The following is an 8,258-nucleotide window of genomic DNA, read 5'->3' as shown; positions in this document are numbered from 1 at the left end:
TGACAAACTCTTTCATTCTTTTTTCAGTTAAATAAATAAAGAAAGAAATTGTATATATGTATATATATATATATAAAGAGGCTAAAATGCACTTTTGGCTCTTAAATTTTGGGTTTGTTTTCATTTTTGCCTTTTATGTTTGAAAATTTTCATTTTGGTTCTATATGTTTGATTCTGTTTTCATATTGGACTTGTTACTTTTGTTTGTTATCTAACCGTCCTTAATATATTTTTCTACCTACAATAGTGAAATTCTTGCATTCCACAACATTTTAGAGCTAATATTTCAATAAATAATTAAACATAGAGGACACTTAATAGTTATATTATAGATGAAAATGAATTGTAAGACTAATATAAAAACAAAATTAAACATGAAAGGACAAAATAAAAAATTTTCAACATAAAGGACCAAAATAATAATAACTTCAAACATTAAGGCAAAAAAATGTACTTTAAACACAAGAAAATGAAACAAACTTGAACATGTAATATTGTTTGATATTGAGTTTGAGTTCAACTTAGTGTTCGAAATAAATTAAAGGAAAAATGCATAATTTTTAATACTAGTATTGGCTAACCGGTTTACAATTCTAGAGCTAGGAGTAACCTAATATATTTAGCAGAGTTTTAAAAACTGGACTGGACTAGAGTTGATGCCTATTTTTTGACAAAAGGGCCCAATGGCAAAAGAAGCCTAACAATATAAAAAAGGTGAAGAAAGAAAATAGTAAAATAAAGACCATTGGGCCAGAATGATAGGAACAATGGTCCACAAGCCCATGAAACAAGGACTGGACTCAAAGAAAGCAAATGGGCCGAGGAAGCCCCAAAGAATGAAGTAGTAAGCTCATAGGAATCGTAAGAAGTGGAAAGAATGCAAAAAGGGGTTGGAGGAGCCCAAAGAAAGGAATTAGTAAACAAGATTGGTTCAAAGACTAATAAACCCAAAGGCAAAAGATGTGGTCATTAGGCCAAGAAGTCCAAAGGATTTAGCAAAAACCCATGGGAATGAAGGAGGTAGAAAAAAAAAAATGAAATGGGCCAAGAATGCCCAAGGAATGAAATGGGTTGAGGATGCCCAAAGAATGAAATGGGCCAAGGATGCCCCAGGAATGAAACGGGCCGAGGATGCCCAAAGAATGAAATGGGCCCTAGGGTGCTGAATGGACTGGCCCAGCAGGAATGCTAGGCAATAAAGACTAGAAGAAGGAATAATATGAGAAATTGGCATGGTAGACGTTTCAGCTTGCAAGCCCAGAAGTAATATAGCAGGAACAATGCAGTGATGTGGCAGGAGCACCAACCAGTCCATGGGATGTATCTGCAGTCAAGAGTTTGGACATATGGATTATTTATGCTTGCATGCTTGTGTTGTTCTTCACTACTTATTGGAGCTTCAAATCCGGTTACCAACCCTGAAGAAGGTCATTTTACTTTAGTTTGTTGTTCTTTTGCATTTTATGATTCACAAGCTTCTTTTGCAATTAAGTTATTTTGCATTGCGCTTGTGTTTTTTGAGAATTTATTTATTTATTTATTTTTTTTTGATAATTTGCAATGTATTATTGAATCAAAGAAGAGCAAAGGGGATAATCTGCCTTACACAAAGCCAACAAGGCAGGGGGCAGGTTATCCAGCAAAAACACAAAAGCCAAACGGGAAAGCAAGGAGAATCTAGCTACTTGGTGTGCAACACCATTACAATTCCTACTAATCCAAACAAATGAACAAGAAAAGAAACATTTAGCCAAAGCAATAGTATTAAAAAGCTGGGTCCAAATGCACCAGAGGTAAGACTGGCTGAGCGAGTCTTACCTTTGGGGAGGACTACGGACTTTTTCCTCAAGTTCAAGTTTCAAATTGGGGAAGGTAGAATGAAAGCTCGCAATAAGGCCCATTATAGTGCAAACAAGAAGAACTACCAGTAATATTCTCTTCGTACAACCACTAGTACTCTCTCCCCCTCTCCTTTCCCCTAACCTGGAACCCAGCCAACTGTTCTGGCCACCCCCTCTACCCCTTCCCCACCCTCTTTCCACCCATTTATACTGTCTTTCTTATCTCAACCATCACTGCAAAAAATTTCCATCCTTACGCCACTAACCCAGCATGGAGGTTTCAAACCTCATTTCTCACACAGAAAAAGTATCATGTGAAGAAGCCAAAATAGAGCTCCCTCCAAACCAAGGTCCTGCCTCTTCTCCAAATCTCATACTCCTTGCCAAACTTATCACCAACAAAGACATAGGCCTTGCCTATGTTAGAGATGTGGTCATGAAAGCTTGGAATCCTGTCTACCCACTAGAGGTGAAACGTATGGATAGGGACATCTTTATGTTCTCATTCAACCACGAAGTAGATGCCTATAGAGCATATCACAGACGACCGTGGTCTTGCAAGGGAGGCCACCTTATTCTCAAAACTTGGAACCTAAAAGTCACTTGGCAAGAAGTAGATTTTTCCTTATTAACCTTTTGGGTCCAAGTTCATGGTCTACCCGTCGTATGGAATTCTGAGGATAACCTGAGGAAGATAGGGTTGAGGTTGGGAAAAGTTATAGAATTAGATTTAGTCAGTGATCTGGGCGGCACATGGAAAAAATTTGTTAGAATCTGTGTAGACATTCGACTGGGTAAACCTTTATTCCTAGGTCTCTTCCTTCCCCATCCAAATAACACTGACTGTTGGATTGGGCTAAAATATGAAAAGCTCATAGACGTGTGCTACAAGTGTGGAGTGGTAGGGGATGAGGAAAGGTCGTGCACAGGTACCTTATACCAAATCTGCAATCCCAATGGTGCAAGGTTCAAAGCTGCCGAACCTTGGCTTCGATAGGGGTACAAAAACCTTCCACTTGGAATTTTTGAGTAGCCTAATGGCGCCACCAAAATGACCATAAAGTCATCAGGACAGCCACCAGAGTTTGTTAGTAGCTCCATGCGAGTTGGTACACTTGAGAGGGCACCACCAACGTCGTACTACACACACCAGGACCACTGTACCAGCCCACTACCTTCTCAAAACACGTGGCAATCCCACAATATTTGCACCTCCACTACGTCTGTAGGTACAAATTGTACTACAACTGTAACGTCTATCCAAGTTGAGTTGGAATTACCACTGGAGACAACGGTCCCCCACCACGTATCTCACACTAAGGCTAAGACCAAAATGGGCCTTAGGGTCCGTTTGGATTGAATTTATTGTTGCTGAAACTGAAAACTGAAAACACTGTAGCAAAATAATTTTTAAATGTGTAAATAGTACCGTGGGACCCATTTTTAATATTTTTTAGTGCGTGAACAGTGTGTGAACAATGCTAAACAGTGCATGAACAGTGTTTTTTGTCTCTGCACAGTAAAATCATGTGATTTTACTGTTCACTGGCCAGGAAAAAAAAAAAAAAAAAAAAGGAAAAACTCAAACGTGGATGCACACTAAAAACGCAGAGGCCAAACGCCCTCTTAATACCAAACCAACAACCCGTGGCTTCCACAAAATGTTTCGTTTAACCCTGGCGCAAGTGGGCCTAAGGCCCATAGAGGAGCATGTTAACCTCTCTTCAGCCCATATTACCAGCTCAGACCATGTTCATAGCCCAACCTACCAACACTCCTTAAGTGAGCATTTTGAATCCCTAACTCCACAATCCACCACATTCCTCACTTCTCTGTTCTCTTTTTACTCTGTGCCAAATCAAAAGCACCAGCCACCACATCTGATTACTTCGAATATTGCACTACCACCATCAAACTTGCTGAAGAGGAAAGTAACTAAAAAAGAGCTTGAGCTTTTTGCCAAACGGCTTAGAATTGCTGCAAGGGGACCAAAACTAGTCTTCTTTGATCCTGAGACTGTAGCTCTCATTCCGCAGTCGAGCCTGGAGTATTTCATACTCAAAGAAAGACAGAAAACTGAGGATGAAGTACACAATTGTAAGTCTTTCTATCACAATCTTTCTGAAATTTGTTCACACACCAATGCAAACACAAATTCGGCTGAGGAGGCGGGCCTTATCATGCCCCCACTGTCCCCATGAAGCTACTCAGATGGAACTATCAGGGCATCTGCAATGCCTTGGCAATTTGAGCCTTAAAGTGTCAAATAAAAGGGGCTAGGCCCGATTTAATTTTTCTATTTGAAACTAAAGTCAGTGTTAGTAGAATGGAGTTTGTTTGAAGTTCCATTAAGTTTGATCACTTGTCTGTTGTTAAAGCAAAAGGTAGAGTAGGAGGGCTCTGTATTTTGTGAAAAGATGGGCTATTTGTGAAGGAGGTGGAATACAACAAAAATCTTATTGCTGTAAAAATTAACAATCTTGCTTGTGAATGGCTCATGGTTGGCTTCTATGGTCCACCATATCCCTCAAAAAAGAAGAAGGCATGGGAAAATCTCATGGCATTACTTGAAGCTCATAATGGACCATGGATGTGTTTTGGGGATTTCAATTTTGTGCTTAATGAAAGTAAAGCTTTAGGAGGTAAAAAAGGTAGCTCCTCCACAAATTTTCTCAAGGATTTGATGTTCGAGGTCGGTGCAACTGATTTAGGATACTCTGGTGAAAATACACTTGGGCGAAAAGTAAATGGGGAAATGCCACAATTAAAAGAAGACTGGACCGAGGAATTGCAAACATCTCCTGGAGGCTTGCATATCCGAAAGCTACATTATCCCATCTCGGCATGCCATTGGGTCTGATCATACTCTTATTGTTCTTGACATGAGCCTTCAAACCAGCTTTGCTCACCGACCTTTCAGATTTGAGGTTGCTTGGCTAAGGGATGACCGGTGCACTTCGGTCATTGACAGTGCTTGGAAGCATGAACCCAACGGATCAAAATTCATTAAGTTATGTAAAAAGTAGGCTGCCACCAGAGACGCACTTAAAAAGTGGAACAAGGAAGTGTTCGGAAAGTGTCAAGACAGGATCAACGGCATTATGAGGCGCATCAAAGACATACAAAGTCAGCCCCCATCGATTCAATCTGGGGAATTAGAAGCAGCCCTTCAAGAGGAACTAACAGAATGGCTTATTCGGAGCGAAACCTTGTGGCACCAAAAATCAAGGGAGCTGTGGTTGAAATTAGGGGAAAACAATTCCAAATTCTTCCATTTGTCCACAATTGTTAGAAGGAAAAGAAACAGTATCGATGCTATACGTGACAAAAACGGCTCATGGATTACTGAGGGCAATGCTATCAGAAAGACGTTCCTTGATCGTTTCAAGGATCTGTTTCAGCAGCATGAAGCTGACTTCCCACCTCACGTCGAACACCTAGTCCTAACATGCATCACAGAGGAAGAAAATGTTGATCTATATAGAATTCCCTCTCATTATGAGATTAGAGGTACTCTTTTCAGTATGCATGACCTTAAAGCCCCAGGTCCAGATGGTTTCCTAGCCATATTTTATAAGAAGCTCTGGTCTACGGTCGGCGACACTGTCATAAATGCTGTTACATCCTTCTTCATCAGAGGAACCATGCCTAGAGAGGTAAATTTCTCACTCATTGTCCTTATTACCAAAATCTCTAACCCCACTATTGTAAACCATTTCAGGCCTATAAGCCTCTGCAATGTGGTGTACAAAATAATATCCAAGATTTTGGTGGCAAAGCTTAGACCTCTTCAAGACAAAATAATATCTCCAGCACAGTCCGCTTTCATCCCCAATAGATGGATTGCCGAGAATCAAGTCATTGTTTAAGAAGTTCTTCACAGTTTCAAGTCCCAAAAAACTAAGCCAGGTTTGATGGCTATTAAACTTGATCTTCAAAAAGCATATGATAGGGTTAGCTGGGACTTCATTCACGATGTTCTTCTCCACCTCGGTTTCAATGAAGTTTTCTTAAACTAGATTTTCAACTGTGTTTCCTCAGTTTCCTTTGAAATCCTTATAAATGGAGGTAAATCCAAGAGCTTTAAACCGAGCAGAGGGCTTAGGCAAGGGGATCCTCTCTCCCCTTACCTTTTTATTTTAGGGCAAGAAGTGCTTTCTAGGATGTTGGACAAGGAGCTGAGGCAAAGAAACTTATGTGGAATCAGAACTAGTAGAAGTGGACCCACAATCACACATGTGATGTATGCGGATGACATCATTCTGTTTTCCAAAGCCTCTAAAAAAGATGCCTAGAGCAAAGCTTCAGTCTTAGCTGAGAGAGGAGTTTTCTTCTTAATCAGCCCTGCCCAAACTTTGAGAGGTACTCCACGGTGATCACGTGCCACCACAGCAATAGCAGCTTAGGTGTCAAACGTGGTTGCATCTATATTGATCTTTATGCAATTAGAGGGTGGAGGGGACCATGCATGGACCGGTGTAGGAAGAACATGATCTGTATGGGGGGCTATGATTGTGGAAAATTCTAAGCACCTGGTCTGAATCATCCTAATAGAAGAGGAGACATCCTAACTGCAGTTTTGATGAAGGGCACGGTTTCTTGCGAACCAAATTTCTTCAATTGTAAACGCCAAACGTAAGGGTACTTGGCCTTTTCCAACAGCTTCGTAAGGGAAATTTTTTTGGGTGGGGGGGGACCAAAATCTCTAACCCCACTATTGTAAACCATTTCAGGCCTATAAGCCTCTGCAATGTGGTGTACAAAATAATATCCAAGATTTTGGTGGCAAAGCTTAGACCTCTTCAAGACAAAATAATATCTCCAGCACAGTCCGCTTTCATCCCCAATAGATGGATTGCCGAGAATCAAGTCATTGTTCAAGAAGTTCTTCACAGTTTCAAGTCCCGAAAAACTAAGCCAGGTTTGATGGCTATTAAACTTGATCTTCAAAAAGCATATGATAGGGTTAGCTGGGACTTCATTCACGCTGTTCTTCTCCACCTCGGTTTCAATGAAGTTTTCTTAAACTAGATTTTCAACTGTGTTTCCTCGGTTTCCTTTGAAATCCTTATAAATGGAGGTAAATCCAAGAGCTTTAAACCGAGCAGAGGGCTTAGGCAAGGGGATCCTCTCTCCCCTTACCTTTTTATTTTGGGGCAAGAAGTGCTTTCTAGGATGTTGGACAAGGAGCTGAGGCAAAGAAACTTATGTGGAATCAGAACTAGTAGAAGTGGACCCACAATCACACATGTGATGTATGCGGATGACATCATTCTATTTTCCAAAGCCTCTAAAAAAGATGCCTAGAGCAAAGCTTCAGTCTTAGCTTGGAGAGGAGTTTTCTTCTTAATCAGCCCTGCCCAAACTTTGAGAGGTACTCCACGGTGATCACGTGCCACCACAGCAATAGCAGCTTAGGTGTCAAACGTGGTTGCATCTATATTGATCTTTATGCAATTAGAGGGACCTCATTTGGAGAATACTCTTCAAGGGTTTGCGTGTATTGCTTTGAGTGTGCTTAGAGAAAAGGATGCCCGGCTTCTCCCTATTGACGAGTCTTACCTTTAATAAACTTGAACCTTCTAAAAATTCACTTTATTAAAGACACAACAATATGCATGAAAAGCATAGAGCAGTTAGAAAGTACAAAAAGAGGAAAGAAAAAAAAAAAACAGAAAGTTAATTACAAAAAACAGAAGAGAGCTAATGAATAAAGGGATGGAGTCACAAGGTGTGAGTCCCCAAGTCATTTTATTGTAACTTCACATATCAAATATTCACTTCCCGAAGTTGGGAGCGGTTATTGTTGCATATAGTTGAGCTGTAATGGTTATTTGATTCATTGATTGTTTGTGCTTAAAACTTGAGGCTGCTGATACCGGATACTAGAATTATAGAAACATAAGGATCAGCAAAGATGTTGATGAAACAGGAATTAAATTTTGTCTTAGTTTGCAGTGAAGGCTTTGTGGGCCATTAAGAGCAGTTTGATAGATCCTTGTGGGAATTTGAGTGATTGGGATCAAGGAGACCCATGTACATCAAATTGGACAAGGATTTTTTTGCTACAATACAACATTAGATGATGGATATCTACATGTGTTGGTAAATCTGGTTTTGTATCTCATACAAAACACACAGCAGAAGCAACAAACATGGATTTATTTCATTCACGATTGATAACATGTATTATGTAAATTTCAGAATTTAAGAATAAGATAGCGTACCTTGGTTTAGTGAAATTAAAAAAAAAAGATTAGAAGTACTTGGGAATACTTTTAATTTTCACTCAAATTCCACTTTACGCCCAAGAAGTGTGGTCTCTCAATCAGTTTTCAAAGGGAGAATAATCGAGTGGCTTCACTCACACATACACACCATTTAACAATGGTGTCTCTTTTTTTTTTTTTTTTTTTT

The sequence above is a fragment of the Quercus suber genome, unplaced genomic scaffold (assembly GCF_002906115.3).
Source record: "Quercus suber isolate HL8 unplaced genomic scaffold, Cork oak 2.0 scaffold_190, whole genome shotgun sequence".
NCBI classification, from domain to species: domain Eukaryota; kingdom Viridiplantae; phylum Streptophyta; class Magnoliopsida; order Fagales; family Fagaceae; genus Quercus; species Quercus suber.
Note: the sequence above shows the minus strand (reverse complement) of the source record.